The sequence below is a fragment of the Rhinatrema bivittatum genome, chromosome 4 (assembly GCF_901001135.1).
Source record: "Rhinatrema bivittatum chromosome 4, aRhiBiv1.1, whole genome shotgun sequence".
NCBI lineage: Eukaryota > Metazoa > Chordata > Amphibia > Gymnophiona > Rhinatrematidae > Rhinatrema > Rhinatrema bivittatum.
The window spans coordinates 161,071,828-161,096,583 of NC_042618.1; the positions used below are offsets into that span (position 1 = coordinate 161,071,828).

General features: G+C 43.4%; 1 protein-coding gene and 1 long non-coding RNA gene across 3 annotated transcripts in view; one reads left to right on the forward strand and one right to left on the reverse strand.

Moving 5' to 3' along the window:
* Window positions 1-24,756, reverse strand: part of LOC115090217 (coiled-coil domain-containing protein 57-like) — a 166,928-nt gene that overhangs the window by 13,892 nt on the left and 128,280 nt on the right. The window lies entirely within an intron of this gene.
* Window positions 17,918-24,756, forward strand: part of LOC115090218 — a 33,588-nt gene continuing 26,749 nt past the window's right edge. For both annotated transcript variants that reach the window (XR_003856345.1, XR_003856346.1), the window contains exons 1-2: window positions 17,918-18,685; window positions 18,834-18,929. This is a non-coding gene — a long non-coding RNA (uncharacterized LOC115090218). The remainder of the gene's footprint in view (window positions 18,686-18,833; window positions 18,930-24,756) is intronic.

Here is a 24,756-nt window from a genome sequence, read left to right on the forward strand (position 1 = left end):
TTAGGTAAAATCAGATGTCTGTGGGTCTTTTTGAATAACTGAACAACTGAATATAGGTGCACTTTTTAACTTCTAATTTGTTGTGTTTGTTTTTAGAAGAGATCGAAGAATGTTGGCCGCTTCATATAAAACATTATTGAGTGATATCCCCTGAAGAAGGTTGCTCTCGGCAATCGAAACATGATTCATGTCGGGAATGATTTAATGTGATATCCTACGAGGCATCGGCTAAGTATTCCTTTCTCTAAAAAGTTTTGTATTTGGAAAACTTTCAATTTTAGTGTTGGTGGGAAGCATAGCTTTTGTTTCACATTTATAACCTTTTTTAGGGAAGTTTGGAAATAAAATTGTGGTGAAAAATCAAGAAATTCTAATTAGGTTGAGTACTGATATGAGCAAATGACGATAAGTGATTAAATATTATATGCTGCTTTGTAAGCTGATTAAGGCTTGCGGCCCATTGTGAGGCGAGAGGCCGCGGATTGAAACTTCAAAGCAAAGATTTTTATGATATTGTCATTTGCCTATGATTCAGTTAAAGTTGTGAATTGGACAGTTGATCCTTTTCCCTCTCTTGTTTTGGTTATTGAGAATCTTAAAATAATTACATTTTTAATTAATACAGAAAAAAGTTATTACTTAAAGATGCAGAATTTCAAATATTTTGAGCAGAATTTCCCTAGAAATTCACTTTACGTGTCCCTTCCATGCTCTCTGCCTACTCCTCTGGCCACTTTGCCCTCTCAGGCCCCAACGCCACCACCTGCCATTATCTCTCCTCTCCACTCTATCGCCACTCCCAGTTTGACCCTGCTCTCAGTACTGCCTCTCACACAGGCTCCCTCTGTCCCTCTCTCTCTCTCTCACACACACACAGGCTCCCTCTCTCTAGTGCACATACACACCCTCACACACACACACAGCCTCATACAGGCTCCCTCACTCTTTCTCCCACACACATTCCCCTCATACAGGGTCCCTCTCTCTTGCACACACACATCCCCACATACAGGGTCCTTCTCTCTCTGTATAAGTTACTGCTTTAGAAGATAGAAGGTATAAGCAAAAAGGCTTTATATCAAGATTAGAGGTTGCACCCCTGCTCACTTCAATTGCCAAGCTCATCGGTGGGGATCTGTAATGCTGGGCACACTCTTTCCCTCTTGTATTCTCCACTTTGTCTCCCTCTCCTCATTTCTGTGTGTTGGGAGAGGGAGGGTAGTAGTGTAGGTAGGGTATACATGTGTGGACTCTTTCCCTTCTTGCATGCTCCACTTCTTCCCCCTCCCACTCTCCACTTTGTAGCCCTCTTCTCCACCCCGTGTGTGTGTGTGGTTGGGGGATGTGCACGCTTTTGCAATCTCCCATACTCCCCAACTTGTCCCCCTTCCCCCCCTTTTACTCCTCTCTCCCCCACTCGTCTTCCCTCCCCCCATTCAGCTCCACATTCAGCCCTCCCCTCCATTCTTTGCACTCTCCACTTTGTAGCCCTTTCCTCTCCCCCGTGTGTGTGTGTGTGTATGCAGAGGGAGTGTAAGTGATGTTGGTAGGATGTATATGTGTGTGGGCACTCTTTCCCTCTCCTTACTCGTGTGTGTTGGGAGAGAGGTATTGGAGTGGGTGGGGTGAGTGGGATTCTGTGTAACCCCCTCTTCTCTTCCACCCCAATTGTGCATAGAGAGAGAAGGAATATGGGTGTCAGAAGAGCTATATGTACTTTGTTCCCTGCCCTCGCACTCTTCACTTTGTCCCCATTTACCCATGTGTGTGTGGGTGTGTGGGACAACTGGGGCATGGGTGTGTGCATAATCTCCCCTACTTTGCACCCCTACTCCTATCCTGTACCCCACTGTGCATTCCTACTCTCCTCACTCACCTTCTCCCTTCCCTGCCCTTCTCACTTTTACACTCCTCTTACTCATCCCTCCCTCCCAACTCTTTCTCCTCGTCTCTCACTCTCTCCCCCTCTTTTCACTGACCCCTTCTACCTCAGGCTGCTTCCTGTTGCCTAGGAAATACCATCACCCTTCTTAGTGCTGATTCTACCACACCTGATTTCTTTTGGTGGGATTTGGGAAAATCCCACTAGCCTTTCCGCTGCCAGCATTGGCACCACTGCCTCTGCTGGCCCTGCTGTCTGATGGCTCCTGTGGCAGTGGTTGCCCCCTCCCCCAGCTCTGGCGAGCATTGCTATGCTGCACATGCTTAGATGTGCAACGATGCTCACCTAGAGCACTTATATTCTAATACTATAGAGAGCTAAGTGGGAGAGAGAGTCTAGTTTTAGCAGTAATGTGCAGGAGGAAGCTCTTGAAAGCTCTTTGTTTAAATTATTTTTTTTAAATAAACAGGCTGATGCAGTATTGGCACACAGAAAGCGGGGGCTCAACGCTGAGCGCCCGCTTTCTTAACACGTGCCCAACCACTTCTCCTGATGACCTGATGTTATATTCAAATGACCTGCTGTTCTAAAAAGGACGTGCTAGGGAAAAATGTGCATTTCCCTAGTGCCTTGGGTACCTAGGAGACATGGCTGGGAGCCCATGACTAACCTACCCTAAGCTCCCTCCCCCCCAAGGTCTGGCCTCCATTTGGTCCTTTCTCAGTGACAGGTGATTGGTCCTTTCATTGACATGTGACAGAGAAGGGACCAATCGGCAAAAAGAAGTGAATAAATCAATATTAAAGTGTGCTGGCGTTAATTTCTAAGCATACAAATGTGCAGATTACGCACACATTTTTTTTTCTGCATTGAGAGGAATACATAATAGTGCTGATCAACATGAATTTATATGTGATGAGCACTATTATCTATGTGAGCGGTTGGGTGCACGTTTTGGACGCGCTAGCCTCCGTTTTGCATTGGAGGTTATGGCCACATGTCCAAAATGCGCGTCCAACCACGCATTGAGCTGTGCGCTGTGGCCAGCACACCATACTACATCGGCCTGAAAGTGTGTTACCAAGTGAAACAGAGCTGGCAAGTGCTTGATATAAAATTGTTAACGCTCGGCAGTCCATAGACTAACCCCACGGACTGCCACTCTCACCTTTACCCCGGCCCAGTGCTGCTATCCGGTGCTCGCAGCAGCATGCCGCCAGTATTCATGACAAGGATGCCGCTGACAGTTCCTGGTGTGACGTGCAAGCCTCCTTTTTGAAATTAAAGGGACAGTGATGGGAAAAGCTCCAAGGCTTCTCCTGATGAGGTCACAAGCTTTGGCCTTTAAAAGGCCCTTCTGCCTGGCTATCCTCACCTCAGCAATAGGTAGACTACTGGAAAGTAGAACAAGTTGCCACAGCATTCCTGGTCTTCGTCTGTGGACAGCCTTTAGTTCTTCATTTGGTCTTCATCTGTGGTCAGCATTCAGTTCTTTGTTTGGTCTTCGTCTTGTGGTTAGTCTTCAGTTCTTCAGTGTCTTCTGTATCATCGCTTGCCCATCTGTGCTGTCCCTTGCCTCCCTATCCATCCTGCCTTCCCTCGAACTAATCTCTGGTTTTGACTTTGGCTTGACACTCGACTACACCTAACTCTGCCTGCCTCTGACCACCCACCTGGCCAATGTCCATACAACTCTGCTTGCCACTGACCACTGCCTGTCTCTTTATCACGTCTTAACACAGCCTGCCCCGGACCCTGGTCTGTGACTCAACTGTCTCCACAGACATCCAGCTCGTCTGCAGAGGTCCCTGCCTAAGACTTGCTGGCCCCGGCACCTGAGAACTGAACCTAAGGGGAACAAGGGCTGATATAGGTGAAGCTCCAGTTGAGACTCTGCCACAGCCAGCTCTGCCAGTTGATGGTGGGGACCTGCAGGGCTCCTCCTTTCAGGTTGTGCCAAATTCAGCTTGGCCCAAAGGTTCACGCCCACAACAGAAATTTATAGCACATCACTAAGTTCTACTTTCATAAATATACACTGGCTACAGACGTGGGAAAATATCCTCAAGCTGCCATATGAATCATATATTTAGGTAACCTGTATAAAATGGTATTTAGGATGTAATTCACACCTGCAAAAAATCGTCTAATACTTGTTGATATCCATTGAAAATTCAACAGAGGATATGTCAGATTGAAGGTGCTGTGCACTCTCTCTTCCCAGGAAGACCCCAGCACTCTTCACCCTTCTCCATTTGGACCCCACACTCTCGTCTCCCTTCTCCTCCAACCCCAGCTCAGCTCCAGTGCATACCAAACCCTCCATTCCCAGCTCAACCCCAGACTTCTCCTCTTCCCTCCTCCCCCACAGTTCAATTCCAGCACACTTCAAACCCCCTTTCCAGCTAGACCCCAACACTTTTTCTCTTCTTCCCTAGTGCACTCTACACCCTCCCTTTTCCTCTGTCCTAGATATTTGCCACCTGCCTTCAGTCCAAATCCAGCACACCCAGTACTTGCTTAACTTGAGCACTTTTGCTTTATCTCCCTTCCTACCCTTCTTCCTTCATCTGTCTTCTTTCCTCCAGTCCCATGATCCTCTTTTCCAGGACACCCATCACTATGGCTTCCTCGGGTTGGTTTCCCTGCAGTCCTACCAACAGCCCCCATGTCCACTGGAGTCTCACATCAGAGGGTCCATATGTATGCTCCTAGGTGACTGCTGGTGCACACATGCACAGCTCACCAGTTGCTAACAGACAGATACCATGTCTAAATGCCAAAGAGGTAATTTTCAAAGGAGTTAAGATTGTAAATGTAACATATCAGAGCAATTTTCAAAAGCCCATTTACAAGCTTAAAGTGCATTTACCTGTATAAAACCTATTACAACTTCAATGGCATATATTGTAGCAATTTTCAAAAGCCCACTTACACTGGTAAAGTGCATTTACACATGTAAAACCCAGTTTTAGGCATGTAAATCCTTTTGAAAATGATCCCCTAAGTGTCTTATATATAAATGATCTGAGATAGTTGTTGGAAAAGTTCTGATCTTATATGTGGTGGCAATGTTCACATAAGGTTTTTGGGGTAGCTGAGTGCCCCAAAGATTATACTCTTGACTTTTTCGATTTTTTTCCAAGGGATGAAGCACTAACACAATAACAAAAACTGTATTGTATGGCTTATAAATAACACCACATCAGATAAGATAGGCCTCAGTACTGGAGTATCGCAAGGATCAGCGTTGTAGGCTACACTATTTAACATATACATGTTGCCACTATGCCATCTTCTAGCCAGATTAGGCCTTAATCACTATTTATATGCAGATGACATTCAAATACTGATTCAGATTCACGACACAATTGAAAAGACCTTCTGCAACCTTTTGCCCCACCCAGTTCCATAGAGAGCCAAGCCTCTGGAGAGTCTACTCCCAATCAAACCTGCAGGCAAACTAGGTGACAAGACCAGTAGTACCATAAAAAATTGGGCAATTTAAGGACCCCCTCTCTTGCAAGGGAACCATAGCATCATATTTAAGTCGAGGGGGTTTGCCTTTCCATAGAAAAAAAGAACTCTCACTCCAAAGATCCTGCAGAGCTCGTGAGGGCACATCACACAGCAAATGCATAAAGGGATACAGCAGCCACAGCAAAATTACCATCTTAGCTAAATTAACACGCCCAAAAAGAGAAATTGGCAGAGAGACCCACCTTCTCAAATCTGACTTAATATTCTGAAAAAAAGCACTATAGTTAGTTTTATACAGCTGCACATAAACCTTCGGAATCCATAAGCCTAAATATTTGAACCCTTCCTGAGCTTCCCGAAAACCTGCCAAGACCTTCTGGCGCCATCTATTCGGGCCAACAAAAAGGTATTCAGATTTAGAGTAATTTATCATATAACCTGCCACCTGAAGGAAGTAATCTAAGAGGTCTATCAGTGCCGGTAGGGATTTAGATAGATCTGTAAGAAATAAGAAAGCATCATCTGCATATAGAGAAATTTTATGACTAACATTATAAAAAGTAAACCCTGTAATGTCAGTAGATTTTCTAATGGCCTGAGCCAGGGGTTCAATAGCGAAATTGAACAATAAAGGGGGCATAGGATACCTCTGCCTTGTTCCTCTCTGTATCGAAATAGGGGCAGATAAGACCCCGTTAGAGACAATCCTGGCAGTGGGGTTGGTATAAAGTGCTTTAATCCAAGCTGTAAAGATGTCTGGAAGACCGAAATGTCTCAGTATCATGAACAAATAGGGCCAAGCCACTCGATCAAAGGCCTTATCAGCATCCATAGAAATAATAGCCTTGGCCACTTTTTTTGAGGACGTATGGTGAAGGATATTAAATAAACACTGAGTGTTATTAATTGACAAGTGCCCTTTGATAAACCCAGTTTGGTCCGGGTGTACCAACCCTACCATTAGATCTTCCACCCAAAACTGCAGAACTATTGCTAAAAGCTTAACATTGGTGTTGATAAGTGAAACAGGCTGGTAGGAGGTGCAGTCTAAAGGGTCTTTAGAGGCCTTTTATATTAACACTAACAATGCTTCTGACAAATACCCCACGCTGGCTCCTGGGGTGCACAAGTAATTAAATAAGTCCCTCAACAGGGGCGTTATCTCAGGCAAAAAATCCTTGTAAAATTTGGCTGGATAGCCATCTGGGTCGGGACTCTTGCCCCCTTTTAAGGGCCTTAATAGTCCTTTCCAACTCCGATATAGTGATATCCGCCGATAAACCATGCATCTCATTCTCGGACAGCCGGAGAAGCTGTTGTGTTTTGGACATTGAAGTGTGGGCCCTTGGTCACTGAAAGAGATGGCACCTCTGACTTGCAGCGATAGGCTAACTCAAGGCAGAGATGGACACAGAGAATTAGCTTTATTGTACTGCAACGTAGATGGTTACCCGAGGAACGTGTGATGACTCCAGCCAGGAGAGGGGGAACCAGATGGTAATGTTCTGTCAGTAGGTTACAGGGTGGAAACGGTAGTTCCACAGTCTCACCAGGTCCCAAGAGGGAGATGGGTCCGGTAGTGGTCCGTGAAGCGGGGTAGGCCGAGAACCCAAGCTTAGATGAAGAAGCCAATAGATCTGGTAGTGGTCCGTGGTGCGGGGTAGGCCGAGGAACTATGGAGAGAGAGATGAGACAATGCAGAGACAGAACAGAAGCGGCAGTACTCACTCTGATGCTGGTAGTTGTAGTAGAAAGGAACCCCCGAGGAGCGGAGGTCCCAGATGAACAAGGCCCCTGAGGAGCGGGTACCATAGGCGTCCTGGTATTGAGTAGGCAACCCGGAAGGGTAGGTAGGAGCACGGCAAGGCCCCCGAGGAGCAGGTACCTTAGGCATCCTAGTTGGTAAGAGGTAACCCCGGAGGGTAAGGAGGAGCAAGGCAAGGCCCCAGTGAAGCAGGTACCTAAGTCGTCCTGGAGCGAGAGTACACAGAGCGGGAGCATCTGGCAACGTGGAGAGATCAGCAAGGAGGCTTCCTTGTTAACTCATAGAAGGAATTGTGAGCGGAGATTAAATACCAGAGCTAGTGACATCATGCAGTAGGGACGCCCCCGAGGTTCCTGCCATGATGCACGTAAAGGACGGGGCTGCGTGCGTGTGCCCTAGGTGACTCCTGGAGAAAGATGGCAAACGCAATCGCCCATGCTGGACCGGGGACACCGAAGGGTACGGTGAGGAGAAGCAGAGGCAGCCATCTTCCCGAAATGAACTAAGTCAGGTAGAAAAAAGGTGAGCAATAGAGAGCGCAGCTGTCTGCAACCGATGGGTGCAACCGACGGGTGCAACAGAAGCTGAAGTCCCTCTAAAAATGATTTAACTGTTGGCTCCGGTGGTTCGGGTGTTGCTCAATAAAATTTAGAAAAATGTTCTGCAAACAAAGCATTAATAGCCATGGGCAAATACTGTAGCTTCCCCTGTCCATCTCGAACACCAAAAATAACAGAACTGGTATCTGCGTGTGAATTGGTTCAGCCAATAGGGAGCCTGCTTTATTGCCAAATTCATAATAACGCTATCTAGCATGCCGCATGGTTTTTTCAAGCTTGGTAACTTGTGAGGCGTGTAACTGGTTTCTTGCTAACTCGAGTTTTTGCAAAGTTTTTGGAGAACAATCTTGTTTGTGTTTCTTCTCTAGGCCCTTAATCTGTCTCTCTAATTCAGCCTGTTGAGCGTTATGCACTTTATTCTTATGACTCGCATGAGCGATAATATGACCCCTAAGCAGTGTCTTAAGGGCTTCCCAGCGAAGTGTAGGATTGAAATCATTTTCAGAATTATATCTGAAAAAATCGGTCATTACAGCTTTAACTTTGTCTTGAAACAGTTTTTGGCCTAGTAAAGAAACATTGAGTCGCCATGGCCTACTTACACCTACCTGTACCCCTATTTTATGAGAAAGAGAAATAAGCATGATGGTCAAAATGGTGCAGGACAGTACATCAGAGTCTGTTACAGATGCAGTCAGGACCTTATTACCGAGAAAAAAATCTCCTAGAACTTGAATTTTGCGCCCTCCAAACATGAACTAAGTCATACAAATGCATCAGTTCCTGAACCTCATTCTTGCCCATTACGATATTACCTTTCCCTCCAGAGCGATCCACCCGAGCATTCACACATTCATTCCAATCTCTACCTATACATAATCTAGTGGTATCAAATTTCAGAAGAGCTTGCCGAAGTTTAGTATGGAATTCCCTCCACCCCACATTAGGTCCGTAAAGGTTAACATAAATAATAGTGTGACCATACAGGCTCCCTTCCAGGATGACGTATCGCCTCTCTGGGTCACAGTAAGAATTGTATACCTTGAAAGAAAAATGCTTATTTATCAAAATACAAACCTTGCATATGCTGACAATGATAGCTTTACAGTCCCCTCACCTTTGGAGTTCTCCAGTACCTCCTGGAAGCGCAGGTTACATCTTCTGGCATGATTTTCTAAATCCTCTACCTTATCTTGGAGGTCAGCGTGGTTTTTTTGTAACAGTTCAAATTTTCCATCGAGCTGAGCTATAGACTCAGCCTGGGCATCCACCCTAATTTCAGTTTCATCCACTCTGCGGCCCAGCTCATTAATATCCTCTTTCAGCTCTACCATCAGCTGCAATAGTTCTTGTTTATGTTGGCGCATGACTGCGCGAAGATCACAAAACCAGCCTCAGAACTCCTCCCGCGTAGGCTGTTTGCTACCTGCCTGCAAATTGCCTTTAGGCACGCTGTACCTGCTGTGCTCCGGTGTACCGCAGCCATCTTGATTTTTCTCCTCTGCTGGCTCGCTGTGACTCTCATCATTTTTTTTCAAAGAAAACTGCTGGAGATCGATTGTTTTTCATTTCCCCGCCATATTGCAGAGGTTTCAGCACTATCGTGCAGGGAAAGCCACTTCGGTTCGCCGTTGAAAAGCCATATTTTGCTGCGAAATGTGCCCGGGGGAGGTTGGAGCACGCAATCAGCCCTCCACGCTGCCGGGTGATGTCAACAGAAGTCCATTTGTCATAATTTGACAGGGCTTATGATGTGACTGCTTCTGCTATCACCTCTGCTAAGCAAAGTCTCATTTCTTTTATTTTTACTTTTTATTTAATGCATTTAACATATTACATACAAGCATAACTTGTTATAGAAAAAGTGCACATAATACAAGAAAATAAAATAAGAGCTACTGAACTAGTCCGAATAAGATAAAAAGGAAAAGGAAAAAGAATTTGTTTGTGCACTTAAGAGAGACCAATATTCTTAGAAGAACCAAGGGAAAACCTAGGAACGGCATTAAAGAAAAGAAAATAGGAAATCTAAAGAGGGAGGATACACCCAGATACCACATAATTGAGCTAAACATCTCAAATCTATCTTCACCACTCTTAGATTTCTTAGAGTCAATGAAAATCTCAGTTGAGAAGACTCAAAAGAGACAAATTTAACATTATTTATTTCAAATATTTACATGTCATCTATAACACAGTTCTAGGCAGCTTACAATTGAATACATACATAAGTAAAATACAACATAAAACTCAATAATAATAAAACAATTGACAGCACTAGATCCCGAAGTCACTCAGAATATTAATAGCATGTAACAGAACAGTTCAGAGAACTGAATTCTATGGCCTCTCAGAATGCAAGCAACATGTAGCAAATCATACAGCATCTATGAAAGCAAGCTGTAACAGAAATATCTTTTAAACAATTTGGTACATATGGTCAATCATATCACTTCTGGCAGCAAGTTCCAGATTGTGAGCCCTAGCATGGAAAAGGCTCTTTCTCATGTCTCACAGAGGCAGGCAGAGTGCAGACATGAAATCTACAAAAGGCCTCTTCAAGAAGATCTCAAGCTGCAAGTGGGTTCTCAACATACGGCATGAAATTCATCCATGGTAGGGCATCCGGGCTGAGCATTCTATGAATTAGAAAGGCTGCCTTGAACTGAATTCATCAGGTAACTGATAACCAGTATACCTCTCTCAGCACTGGAGTGATATGGGTCTTCCGGTCTAAGCCAGTGATCAGATCGGCAGCAAAGTTTTGCAACAGTTGGAGAGAATGCAAAATATAAGCTAGCAAGCCAATGAATAAACAGTTGCAGTAATCAATATTTGGATAGATCAGGGCTTGCGCTACTGATCTTAACTCATAATGACCTAACAATGCTTTTAAAGGTCACAACAGACGTAGTTTGTAATATCCAGATTTAACAACCATTTTCATGTGATTGCACATAGATAACTTTATCAATTATGCTGAGTTCCCTGTAAAGCGCTACTATGCCAAGTTCATGTTTTATGTAAACCGATGTGATACTCAAAGTGTGTCGGTATATAAAAATCTTTAAATACATAAATAAATTAGGAATCCCAGGCTCCTCGCAGATGTTAAAACAGATATTTTGAAATTTTCAAATGTGAAGAAAAATGGAGGCTCAGGCTTAGCAGGCCTTTGTACTATCATGACTTTGGTTTTCTTAAGATTTAAAGACAGCTTCTTGTGACTCAATACAAGCATACGTTTGCAAGGAAAATGAAGCAAAAAAAGAGGCAACGTCTGCAACTGCCTCCTAGCACTTAGCCAAAAATGTCTTCCTTCTGTTCTGTGTAGCCCTACATAAGTAAAGAAATATCCATATTTTAAATCACAAAGAGCCTGAGAATTCAAAAAAATAGCTGAAGAATCAAATCCTGATCTTGAGGGAATATAAAAAATACAAGAAGTGTAGCACAATGGGATTCATCCACCACTGATCTCTCTAACTCCTCCAAAAGGTACAAATTAGCAACACCCTGTCTTCTTTGGTTACTCCAGTTTTCCCACTAGAAGGAAAAATAAAGCCTTGCTTATAGGAGGTATTGCTTTTTAGGAAATTTTCAAAATTTCACACAGATAGGGCTTAAAAGGTTCTAGAAGAGGAAAAGGAGATATCTTAGGAAAATTTAAAATTCTCAAATTCAATCCTTTGATGAATACATTTATCCTGGACAAGGGTTATTTGAACTGCAGACAACTGAGTAATGTACTTCTCCAAATTTCCAGTCTTCTTAGTTTGTGAAGACAAAGTGGATTCTTGTATCTGGATCTGAGCATGAATGTCTGTTGTAATAACAGCTAATGAGACAATAGATTTGTTTAACAAGGTCAAGAACCCCAAATACCTTCCAAGGGCACAGAGGGAGACCTAGATGGAACAGGTCTATTGGTTAAGGATTCTATGGCAGCTAACACTTCAGGAGAAGAACCAGTTCTATCCTGGGAAGAAAAAGCAGAAATCCCTCCATTTAGAAATACCTTATGTTGGTTTATTTATTTTTATTTATTATTTTATTTTTATTCTGCTTTTTGGCACTTCAAAGTGGATTACATTCAGGTACTGTAGGTATCCCTATCCCCAGAAGGCTTACAATCAAACAGATGAATTTTAAAAGCATTACGCATGCCAAAGCCAGGAGAAATGCGAGTATCTCAGGCTGGTGCAGGCTGCGCGGATTTTAAGAAGCACCCAAGTAAGCGCATTATCTCCCGGTATGCGCACAAATGGGAAAGGCAAAAATGGGAGCAGGAAATGGGCGGGGTTTGGGCAAGGCATGGGCAGTCCAAGTATATAACATGAAATGTGTGCTAAATGGATTTACGCACACAAGCTCACGCTGGGTTCCCTACCACGTAACTTTACTTCTGCTGTAGATCACGTGTAAGTAATGAAACCAATAAAATGAGGCCGGTTAGCACGGTTTTAAGGCTTGGGGCTAAAAGGGAGGCATATTAACTAAGGAGGTTAGAAGTCCTATACTTTAAGTGAGAGAACTGGGAATGGACTAGGGAAACTGGAAATTGAGTTGGCGCACATATCTAATAAAATCCCCCACTTGCGCAGTAGAGCCGGCATTTGCGCATACATGCGCGTGTCTATATAAAATCATGTACGTGCGTACAGCCAGTTTTCTATCATGTGCGCATATACACACATATGTTATAAAATGGCCGCGTCCATTGGTACAAGCCGGCATATGCACATACATGTATGCCCACGCTGCTGTTTGAAAGTTACCATCCCCTTTTGTACCTGACGCAATGGAGAGTAAAGTGATTTGTCCAAGGTCACAAGGATCGACGGTGGGATTTGAATCCTGGTTTCCTTGGTTCATAGCCCAATGATTTAACCACTAGGCTGCTACTCCACTCATCTTTCATTTCTCCGTGACCCCAAACCTCTTCCATCAGTTCTCTCTGCTGCCTGGAAAGTCTGCTGCTCCAATGTCCAACTCAATCTTCCAGCAGGCCTGCACATGTTAGCACCAAAGTTATTCTCCTGTAAGCAAATTGAGACCATTGTATTCAATGCCAGCATCTATATTGCTAGAAAGGGAGCAAATGAAATCACTCTGCTGTTGGGCTCAGTGACATTTCCACATCTGTGTCCAGCCACACCGTCTTTCCCATGGTGGCGGTAGAAACGGATTCAACCAAAGGCATCACACCAGCTGAATGCTGAAGAAGCTCTGGGCTGGAAGGATGGCACAATTGCAAGTTCACCAGAATAACAGTGGGACATCCCCAGATCTACCTTTTCTTTTTCTCCATTGTAAAAAGACCAAAGAGAAAAGCAGAGGTAATTACAGTAAGTGCCATGGGAGCACTTCCCCACATATTCTCTCTCTAAACTGCCATCTTGGTTCTCCTAGCACTGCAAAGACACATTTCTTGTATACACAAAATGCATTCAAACTTCACTTCTTCTATCTTTGCCCTTCATAAATACCACCATTTTAAGTCCCTATTAACCTGATTTCTTTTTTGTAGATTTAATTCTCCTGTTTTGGAAGTGGTCATTACATCTCGGTATCCCCAATGTGGTCAGGTGGCATCTCCCATATTGTACAGATTCTCATTTTCAACCAAAAGGCCAAGAAGAGACTGTCTTCAGCTCATACCTCAGACCCTGTGCTTGAATCCAGTTAAAAAGGAGGAGACAATTTTACTCCTGTTTATTTAATGTGGATAGAAAGATCATTCTGATGTAAACTGGATTTGAACAGGTGACCAAGAGGGGAAACATTCTGTAGTGCTGTGACATTAATCTTGAGCTACCCAGCCCCACATTTATATTAATAACTACTACAAAATGGAAGTATGAAAGCACTCCAGATTTGTTGAGATGCCATACAAAAATCTGGCAGATTTTACTGCAGGAGAGTCAATAATAAAAAAGATGATGTATGAACATTTCATGATGCTTCATTTCATTTCCTTCTCTGGTACAGAAATTACTTATAGTTATGACTTCTAGTCAATGGCAGGACAGTTTTCCAAATGCTCAGTGTAACTAATGAGAGGGCAGCTTTAAGAAAGCTCAATGACTTTGCAATGTGCTCTGATCTATCAGAGATTTTAACTGAACTGAACTAGCCTATCTCTCTAAGGAAAGGAAAAGAAACAGATTCTATCTGTAGGGGGCATTATTGGCACATAAAAAGGGGAAGCCAAGTTTCTCAAAGTGTTCTGTCTGTGGCCAAAATCTGAAGGTAAGGGAATAAACATTCAAAACTCATTAGACAACAGAACACACTTATGGAGAGGGACGGTGGCAGACAGACAGATAGGCATGATGATCTTATAAGGGCAGTCTACCTATAAGAAAGTAGGTTAAAAACAGATTTTTTTTAAAACTGTGCTGTTATTTTTGGTTAAACTATAAACCATCTCTATGCTGGTCTCATTAGCCACTTCCAACCTTGTGTGAAATCTAGTCCAGGATAACTAAATCGCTTCTGTTCCATGAAACTGACACCTAAAATGTTGTACTATCTGTGGTAATTTGTATGTTAATTTATTTTTTACACTTTTGTAATACTGAATGAAGTTGATTTGAAAGGAAAAAACAATAAAAATAAAAATAGTTTGGAAAACCTAAACCCTTCTAAGGTGGTTTTCTTTCCCATTTGGACTTTTGGAGGTCCATATTCAGCGCCACTTAGTCGGGTAAGCGGTGACGGCTGAATATCTTCTTGGGATCAGTAGGTGCTGCTTAGTTGGATAACCATTGAACTAGATAACTATTTAGCCGGATAAGAGGTGGGCAGGGTGGGGGCGTAACAAAGGAATTGAATTAGCTGGCTATGTTATGCAGCTAATTCCAATATTCAGAGTTAGCCGGATAACTTATCCGGCTAACTGTGGTCATGATGGAGAACTGTCCTAAAATTATTCAGATAAATTTATCTTGCTAACTTTTAATAGCTGGGCATATTCAGTGGCACAGCTGCTCTGCTGAATATCCCGCCTAAGCTGGATATGTTTATCTGGCTACCTAGCTCAGCCAGATAGCGACTGATTATGGACCTTTTGGTTTCAAACAGATAATCAATATCTGAAAGTTTTGAATATCTCAAGAACAAAATTCCAAGAAGTGATTTTCAAAGAGCCAGGCTCCTAAAGGAGAAAGTACTACTTACCTGATAATTTCCTTTTCTTTATGAAGACAGGTTAATCTACACCAGAGGGCTATGCACCTCTACTAGCAGATGGAGACAGAGAAAAGTTGATGTCATGGTATACATACCCCTGCGTTGACATCAGTATTCTCTGCGAAAGTCAACTGTGGACAACAAAACAATACATAATCATAACAATTAACAGACAACCATTCAACCACTCTGCTAACAGAAAATGCATTGAGTCAGACAAGGAGTGTAATATCACTAATTTAGGGAATGGATTTGATACTTGCCAGTAATCCCCGGAGATGCAGTCGCTCAGGAGAACAATAGTACCACTATCCGGCAGCCAAGGGCAGGAAGATGGATTAACTTGTCTTCATTAAAGAAAAGTAAATTATCAGGTAAGTAGTAATTTCTCCTTTCTTAGCATTTAGTCAGATTAATCCACAACAGTGGGATGTACCAAAGCTACTCCCGAACAGGGTGGGAGGCTGCCCACAGTCCGATCAACACTGTACGCACGAAGGTTGCATCCTCCTGGGCTTCCACATCCAGGTAGTAATGTCTAGAAAAGATGTGTAATGAGGACCATGTCGCAGTTCGGCAAAACTCGACGGGAGACAACAGTTTAATTCCCGCCTATGACACTACCTGAGCCCTAATGGAATGAGCTCTAACCTGACTAGGCAATGGCTGCTCAGCATCCACATAGGCGGCTATGATAACCTCCTTAGTCCAGTGGGCTATCTTAGCCTGTGACGCCGGCTCACCCTATTTACTCCTACCATGGGGTATAAACAGCCAGTCTATCTTTCTGATAGGTTTAGAAACTTCCAATACCTCATGATATGCCGCTTGACACCCAAGGTCCGTAACAGGCAATATTCATCCACATCTCTCTCCCTGTCCAGAGTCTGCATGGAAATTAATTAATTCAAGCAAAAATCTGAGACCACCTTCGGCAAAAAAGACAGAACAGTTCACAACTGGACCGCCCCCGGAGTCACTCGCAGAAATGGTTCCCGGCAAGACAGAGCTCACAGTTCAGAACTCTACACGCAGAACACCATCCTCTAGTAAGTATCCTCAAGGAGAGGCTATGCAGTGGTCGAAGTTGGGATCGCAGAATCAGATTAAGACTCCACAAGGGCACCGGCAACTGCAAGGTGGGATGATGATGCCTCACTCCTTTCAAGAACCAGGCCATAACCAGAAGGGCCGACAACAGTTCACCATTCTCATGACCTCGGAAACAGGCAAGAGCCACCACCTGTACCTTCAAGGAATTAAGGGCCAAGCCCTTAAACCCAAAAAAATCCAAACTGAGTGGGATTTTAACTGAATGAGGATGAACCCCTTGTTCCTCACACCAAGCCTCAAACACTTCCCAAACGCAAAGATAAGCTAGGGAAGGGATTAACTTTCATGCTTGAAGCAAGGTGGAAATCAAAGCAGTTGATCATCTATGTTTCAATAATTGAGCCCTCTCAAGCAGTACAACGTAAGACAAAAAATCAAGTCAGATCTATGAGAAGAATAGGCCTCTGCCATAGCAGAGCCTTGTGGACAGAGGAGATTCCACTAGAAGACTCCACAGATTTGCATACTATAGCCTCCAGGGTTAATCTAGTGCCGCCAGAAGCACCAACCATGTGTGTCTTTTGAACCTCCGAATCATTCTGCCCAACATGGGCCACAGGGAAAAAAGGCATATAGAAGCCTGCCTTCCAGCTGCTCCTGCACAAGGAAATCAATGCCCGAAAGCTTCAGATCTTTCCCACGACTGAAGAAGCGAGAAACCTTCGCATTGTGTGATGTCAACAGCAAGCCTAGAAATGGAAGGTCCATGTGGCCCACTATGAGCTGAACACTTTGTTGTACAATTCCCATTCTCGATCCAGATTCTGTCTACTGAGAAAGTCAGCTCTTACATTGTCTTTTCCTGCAATGTGTGAGGCCGAGCTCTCCTGAAGATGTACTTCTGCCCATTCCATGAGTTGGGCTATTTCCTGCAACACTTGTTGGTTCTTGGCTCCTCCTTATTGATGACTTAAGCCACCATCGTCACACTGTCCAACATCATTCAGACAGCCAAACCCTAAAAGTGGTCAATGAATTGCAAGCATGCCAACCAAACAGCACAGGCTTTCAGCCAATTGATACTCCAGAGTAACTCCTCTGTACTCCAGCATCCTTGTGCTGTCAGCTCCTGACGGTGAGGGATGAAAACAAGGAGAATGCCGAGGTCCTCAAAAGAAGTTTATTGAAAACAATTAATCCATGAATGCCCGACTCTAGGCCTGAGTTTCGCCCAGTGAAGGGCTGCTTCAGGGGCTATAATAAAATAATCATTACAAAATTAACATTAATAACAATATGATTCATAAACAACACACAGAAAAATAACGTAAACAAAACAGACTAATAAACATACAAAATAATCATATGAGTCAATTTATAAAGGGACAGTGAGAGGATGGGAAACTGTTCCGCCCATCAGCAGTTGATTGACAGCCCTTTTTGCGCCATTTTTTAAAGTTTAAATACCCTACTGCGATCGGTCCCTCTTTTATTTACAAAGAGCTTTATACACGCCATGCACTCGTATATTTCTAAGATTGCAGTCAATGTGGCTTTACAGTTGGTTTGATATTGGTAGGAAGCGCATGCTAACTTAATCCCTGATTTGTGTTCAATTTTTAAAATCCCATTTTTACTTTTGTAATAAAAAAATGTTTTTTGGTTTATTAATTTCCCCCACTCCCATTTTTAATCGTTTTAATATGACTTTCATTTTTATTTTTTATTTATTCATTTTGAATTTAAAACATATTTTTTATCATTAGCTGGTTCAATACTTTTTTTGTGGATTCATCTTGTATTTAGTTATTTACATTAGTATTATACTGCTCCGTCCATCAGCGGTTGATTGACAGCCCTTTTTGCGCCAATTTTTCAATTTTAAATACTCCACTGCGATCGGTCCCTCTTTTCTTTACAAAGAGTTGTATACAAGCCATGCGCTCGAATATTTCCAAGATTGCAGTCTATGTGGCTTTACAGTTCGTTTGATATTAGTTGGAAGTGCATGTCAACTAAATCCCTGATTTGTGCTATTTTTATTTAGGTTTGTTTCATTTTTAATCCCATTTTTACAGCATTCAATTGCTCCGTCTATTCGCGGTTTGACCGATAACCCTTTTTCGCGCCACTTGTTCAAATTTAAATACCCAACCGTGATCGGTCCTGTTTTCCTTCATAAAGAGTCTTTTTACACACTATGCATTTAAATATATTTAAGATCGCAGTTTAAGTCATTTTATGGTTGGCTTGATATTAAAAATTTCTTTACCTCCTTTTTTATCCCTTACGTTCACAGCATTCCTATATAATTCACACAGTTTTTTCGTGTTCCCGTCATTCAAATCCTTCGATGTAGTGATTATTGCTATATATGTTTTTTTGTACATATTGAGCTGTAATTGTCAAATCTTATCTTTAGCTCTAATTGGCATAATTTCTTCATGCACCCCATTTATTATTTTTGATTGGTGCCTCATATATGAGATGTTTTAATTAAACACAAATTTAATCGTCATTAAGCCACACTCACTGGTTTTGAGTAACATACATGCAAGCTTTATCTATTTTATTGTACTAAATTAACACAATGCACATTTTTTCCCCTTTTAATTATTTATTATTCTCTGGGACACGTTTTAACCTTTGCAGACTTCCTGCTGTGATTGCATGAAAACCATTTCATGACGTGTTTTGGAGTCACTCAGTCTGTTTGAACTTGATGTGTGCATATTGTCACGAACCTAAGAGGTAAATCCAGCAGTTCTTTTTAACACACAATTCTTGATTTTGTTCTTTTAGATTTTTTAATGTTTTATTTTTTAATGTTTTTAATGTTTTTATTTTTTTAATTTGGTTTTACATATTTTTAACTATTAGTATTTTCCTATTTTTTAAGCCCATTTAAGGATTTTATGATATGAGCACACCAACAAGATAGTTACGACTGGCTACCAATGTTTTGGAGTTCATTGTTGATGTCGTTCTAAATGAGGTAATGAATTATATTTTTTCACAATTACAACTGCTTTTAAGATATGAATGTATCAAATCTATCAGAGTAGTTAAATCACAAGCAGATTGTGATAAATTGCAGGAAGACCTTGTGAGACTGGAAAATTGGGCATCCAAATGGCAGATGAAATTTAATGTGGATAAGTGCAAGATGATGCATATAGGGAAAAATAACCCATGCTATAATTACACAATGTTGGGTTCCATATTAGGTGCTACAAGCCAAGAAAGAGACCTAGGCGTCATAGTGGATAACACATTGAAATCGTCGGTTCAGTGTGCTGCGGCAGTCAAAAAAGCAAACAGAATGTTGGGAATTATTAGAAAGGGAATGGTGAATAAAACGGAAAATATCATAATGCCTCTGTATCGCTCAATGGTGAGACCGCACCTTGAATACTGTGTACAATTCTGGTCGCCGCATCTCAAAAAAGATATAATTGCGATGGAGAAGGTACAGAGAAGGGCTACCAAAATGATAAGGGGAATGGAACAGCTCCCCTATGAGGAAAGACTAAAGAGGTTAGGACTTTTCAGCTTGGAGAAGGGACGGCTGAGGGGGGATATGATAGAGATGTTTAAAATCATGAGAAGTCTAGAACGGGTAGATGTGAATCGGTTATTTACTCTTTCGGATAGTAGAAAGACTAGGGGGCACTCCATGAAGTTAGCATGGGGCACATTTAAAACTAATCGGAGAAAGTTCTTTTTCACTCAACGCACAATTAAACTCTGGAATTTGTTGCAAGAAGATGTGGTTAGTGCAGTTAGTATAGCTGTGTTTAAAAAAGGATTGGATAAGTTCTTGGAGAAGAAGTCCATTACTTGCTATTAAGTTCACTTAGGGGCGGATTTTAAAAGGCCTGCGCGCGTAAATCCTTCTGGATTTACGCGCGCAGGGTCCTTGCACGCCGGCGCGCATAAAGCCCCGGGACGCACGTAAGTCCCAGGGCTTTCGAAAAGGGGCGGGAGGGGGCGTGTCCGGGGGTGTTCCCGAAACGACGCGGCATTTCGGGGCCGGGCCCGGGGGTGTGGCGCCGGCCTGGGGACGTGGTTGAGGCCTCTGGACCAGCCCTCGGGACCGGAGCTGCCGGCCGGTTTTCAGCAGGCGTAACTTTGCCGACAAAGGTAGGGGGGGGTTTAGATAGGGCCGGGGGAGTGGGTTAGGTAGGGGAAGGTGGGGGGAGGGCGAAGGAAAGTTCCCTCCGAGGCCGCTCCGAAATCGGAGCGGCCTCGGAGGGAACAGGCAGCGCGCGCTGGGCTCGGCACGTGCAGGTTGCACAAATGTGCACCCCCTTGCACGCGCCGACCCCGGATTTTATAAGATACGTGCGGCTACGCGCGTATCTTATAAAATCCAGCGTACTTTTGTTCGCGCCTGGTGCACGAACAAAAGTACGTGATCGCGTATTTTTTAAAGATCTACCCCTTAGAGAATAGCCACTGCCATTAGCAATGGTAACATGGAATAGACTTAGTTTTTGGGTACTTGCCAGATTCTTATGGCCTGGTTTGGCCACTGTTGGAAACAGGATGCTGGGCTTGATGGACCCTTGGTCTGACCCAGTATGGCATGTTCTTACTATCCATAAGGATTTTACAGTATATTTTGTTTCCTGCAGGATTTTATTCTGCTTGATTCTATACCATCCTTTCCATATAGTGCTTCTCTTCCAGGAATTTGATCTGCCCTATCATGCAGATATAATTTATACCCTGGTATCACCGTCTATTGCTGGTTAACCTCCTTCTATCAGTACAGCTCAAAGCTTTATTAGCTTGAAGAGATTCATCTGTTCAGTGCCGCTGGATGACATCACCCACATATAATAGCTAATTTGTGGCCTCTTATAGATGGAAAATTTGTGTGCATATTGGCCATTTATCTAAGGATTTTCAAAGTGAACTTATGCACATAAGTTTGTTCGAAAATACTCTGTAATGTCTGTATATACAATATACATGAAACTTTACCATTATGCAGGCTATTATAAAATTACCCTCTTAAAATCCCATCTAAAGATTATGCTGGATGCATAAGTGGAGTGCTAAATTAAACACAAATAATGAGGGAAGGATTAGGCACCTAACATATACTATATTTATTCATAAAGTAAGGCAAAGCCTCTATACTGCCCTCTTTTATAACTGTCTTAATTCATCTGTGTAATTGTGCATAGAATCTTAGCTTGTCCCTTTTGAAAATCTATATTTCTATTTCAAATATTTAACTGTTGCAGATATCTCTAAAAATATATGATGGATTAATTACCAAGAATTAAATCAGCAAAATAAATGTTTTTCCAAAGATGGCTTCCCATGGATTCGCTAAAGATAATATAAATTTGCATTATAGTTCAGGGAAAACCCAGGCAGGCCTTTGAGAACGTAAAAGGACAGTCTTTCTCCACTGCACTCATGATTGCAGGGCTATGGACAAATAGCTATGAAGTTGATATTCAAAGAGTATGTCTGGCTAATTTTTGGAGTTAGCCATACAAACCCCAATATCTGTAATTTCCTCTCACTTTGTTCTGGCTAGCAGTGATATTCAGCATTAACCAAAGTAAACTGAGTGACTGGTCAGTGAAATACCTGTTCTAAATTTACCTAGATAACAAAGATTTAAAAAAAAAAAAAAGTAGTGGGCAGCAGCATTCTAATCTTACCCCATTTCCCAACTAAATAAAGTACTGCACAAAATCCCCACTCCTAAATTCTCTGAAATCAGGTATGAGGAGAAGGGGTTCTTATCTCCTTCCACTGGGCTGAATATTAGTGCCAGCAAAGTTTATTTATTTATTTAAGACTTTTTATATACCGTCTTTAGCAAATAAATTTGAATAAAAACGGTTTACAACATTGAGCATAAAAATAATAAATACTAAACTTTCATAAAGTGAAAGTAAAATAAATAAAAATAATAAAAGTATGAATAAAATTACATAATAACATGTCAATATCAATATTACTAATATCCTTATACCTAAAGATATTAAAATATAATTAAGTTAACTTTAAATTTAACAAACATAAAAGATAGAAAAAATAGAGAGAATAACATAACAGGCACAACATAATAAATAACAAAGGAAACTGCCTGGTCTCTTATTCAATGGTTCTGAATGCTTCTCTAAAGAGGTATGTTTTTAATGATTTTTTTAAATCCTTACTATTTGAGATTTGGCGTAGTGCATTTGGTAGGGCATTCCAATGTATGGGCCCTGCTACAGAAAAAGCTCTTTGAAGAATGACGTTTAGTCTTGCTAATCTGACAGAAGGAACATCCAAAAAGCTCATGTTTGAGGATTGAAGCTCTCTAGAAGGTTTGTATATTCTCAAAATAGAGCAAAGCCAGGAAGAGTTAGGGTTATTTAATAATGAGTGAATTATAGTCAGTATTTTGTACAAAATTCGATATTTGATTGGTAGCCAATGCAATTTACATAAGATTGGAGTAAAGGAAAATTAGTTTCTTACCTGATAATTTTCGTTCCTGTAGTACCAAGGATCAGTCCAGGACACCTGGGTTGTGACTCCGCACCAGTAGATGGAGACAGAGCAAGAGCTGTCGGGCTCACCCATATATGGTCACACTCCTGTCACAGCCCCTCAGTCTTACGTAATGTCAAAGTAGCAAAGGACAAAACAAACCAAAAGAGGGATCCCTCCCCAACAGGGAGCAACGACAAAACCCCCAACTGGAACAAAACTCTCAACCGAGAAAGCAGAACCGTAAACCGAAATACTGAAAACCTACGAGCGGACTCTCCGTTTCTTCTGAACAGTACGGGCGGGATCCTGGACTGATCCTTGGTACTACAGGAACGAAAATTATCAGGTAAGAAACTAATTTTCCTTTCCCTGTACGTACCAGGATCAGTCCAGGACACCTGGGATGTACCAGAGCTAACTTACCGAGGGTGGGAAGCAGAGAGTCCCGCACGGAGTACCCTCTCTCCAAAACCCCTAGCAGTGTTCTGAACATCCAGCCAGTAATGCTGCGTAAAAGTATGCAAGGACTTCCAAGTAGCCGCCCTGCAAATTTCTTGAGGCGACACCAGAGAAGATTCTGCCCAGGAAGCAGCGTGCGACCGGGTCGAATGAGCCTTGAGACCCTCAGGCACTGGCTTCCCTTGTACGATGTACGCGGAACCAATGGCCTCCTTGAGCCATCGGGCAATTGTCGTCCGGGAAGCCATGCCCCCACGCTTTGGACCTGAGAACAGAACAAAAAGATGATCCGTTACACGGAACGGATTGGTGACTTCCAGATAGCGGAGAAGGGTCCTCCGAACATCCAACCTCCGTAAATCCCGCAGCTTTGACTGCGACGCACCCCGGACGTTGAAAGCGGGAAACTCAATGGACTGGTTCAAATGAAATGCCGAAACCACTTGGGCAAGAAAGAGGGGACCGTACGTAAGGAGACCCCGGAATCCGAGATCCTTAGGAACGGTTCCCTACATGAGAGCGCCTGCAACTCGGAAACACGGCGCGCTGAGGCAATAGCGACAAGGAAGAACGTTTTCAACGTGAGATCCTGGAGGGTTGCCCTCTTCAAGGGCTCAAAAGGAGCCGAACACAACGCAGAGAGTACCCAATTGAGGTTCCAGGACGGACATGGAGGACGTAAGGGAGGACGGAGATGCTTGGCCCCCCTCAAAAAACATGCAATGTCCGGGTGCAGCGTCAAGGAGCCCTTCTGCCCCTTGCCACGCAGACATCCAAGTGCTGCCACCTGGACCCGAAGGGAACTACACGAAAGACCTTTAGCCAAACCAGCCTGTAAAAACGACAGAATATCGGAAACAGGAGCCGAGGTAGGATCCACGTTGCGCTCCGCACACCAGTCATCAAGGACTGCCCAGACACGAACGTAGGCCATAGAAGTAGACTGCTTTCTGGCCCGCAACAACGTGGCGACCACCGCATCCAAATAACCCTTCTTCTTCAAGCGCTGCCTCTCAAAAGCCATGCCGCGAGACAGAAGTGATCCGCATCCTCCAAACAAACGGGGCCTTGCCGAAGAAGCCCCGCCAACCCCTGAAGACGAAGGGGCGATGCTACCGACAACTGAATGAGATCTGTGAACCACGGGCGTCGCGGCCACTCTAGTGCCACCAAGATCACTTCGGCTGGATGTAGCTCTATGCGCCGAAGAACCTTGCCGATCAGCGGCCAAGGAGGGAACACATACAGCAGTATGTCCAGCGGCCAGGGTGGGCGCCTTTGCATTCTGCCATGTGGCCATGAGGTCCATGTGTGGCGTCCCCCACTGTTCGCAAATGAGGTGAAACGCCTCCGGCGCCAATTCCCACTCTCCGGGATCCAGATGATGACGACTGAGGAAGTGCGCCTGAACATTGTCGACTCCGGCAATGTGAGACGCCGCTATGTTGCTGAGGTTGTACTCCGCCCAGGCTAGCAGAAGCTGCGCCTCCTCCGCCACTAGTGGACTTCTCGTCCCCCCCCCCGACGGTTGATATAAGACACGGTGGTGGCGTTCTTCGACAACACTCGAACCGCTTTTCCCCGCACAAGCAGCAGAAAAGACTGTAGGGCCAGGAGAACCGCCCTGGTCTCTAGGCGATTGATGGACCACTGAGTCTGAGCCAAGGGCCACTTGCCCTGCGCCGACTTGCCCAGGCAGACTGCTCCCCAGCCGGAGAGACTGGCGTCTGTGGTTACTACTGTCCACTCGGGCACTAACAGGGACACTCCGCAAGTCAAGTGGTCCGCTTCTAGCCACCAGTGAAGACTGGCCTGCGCCTGGGCCGTGAGTGGCAGTGGCAGATGAAACTCCT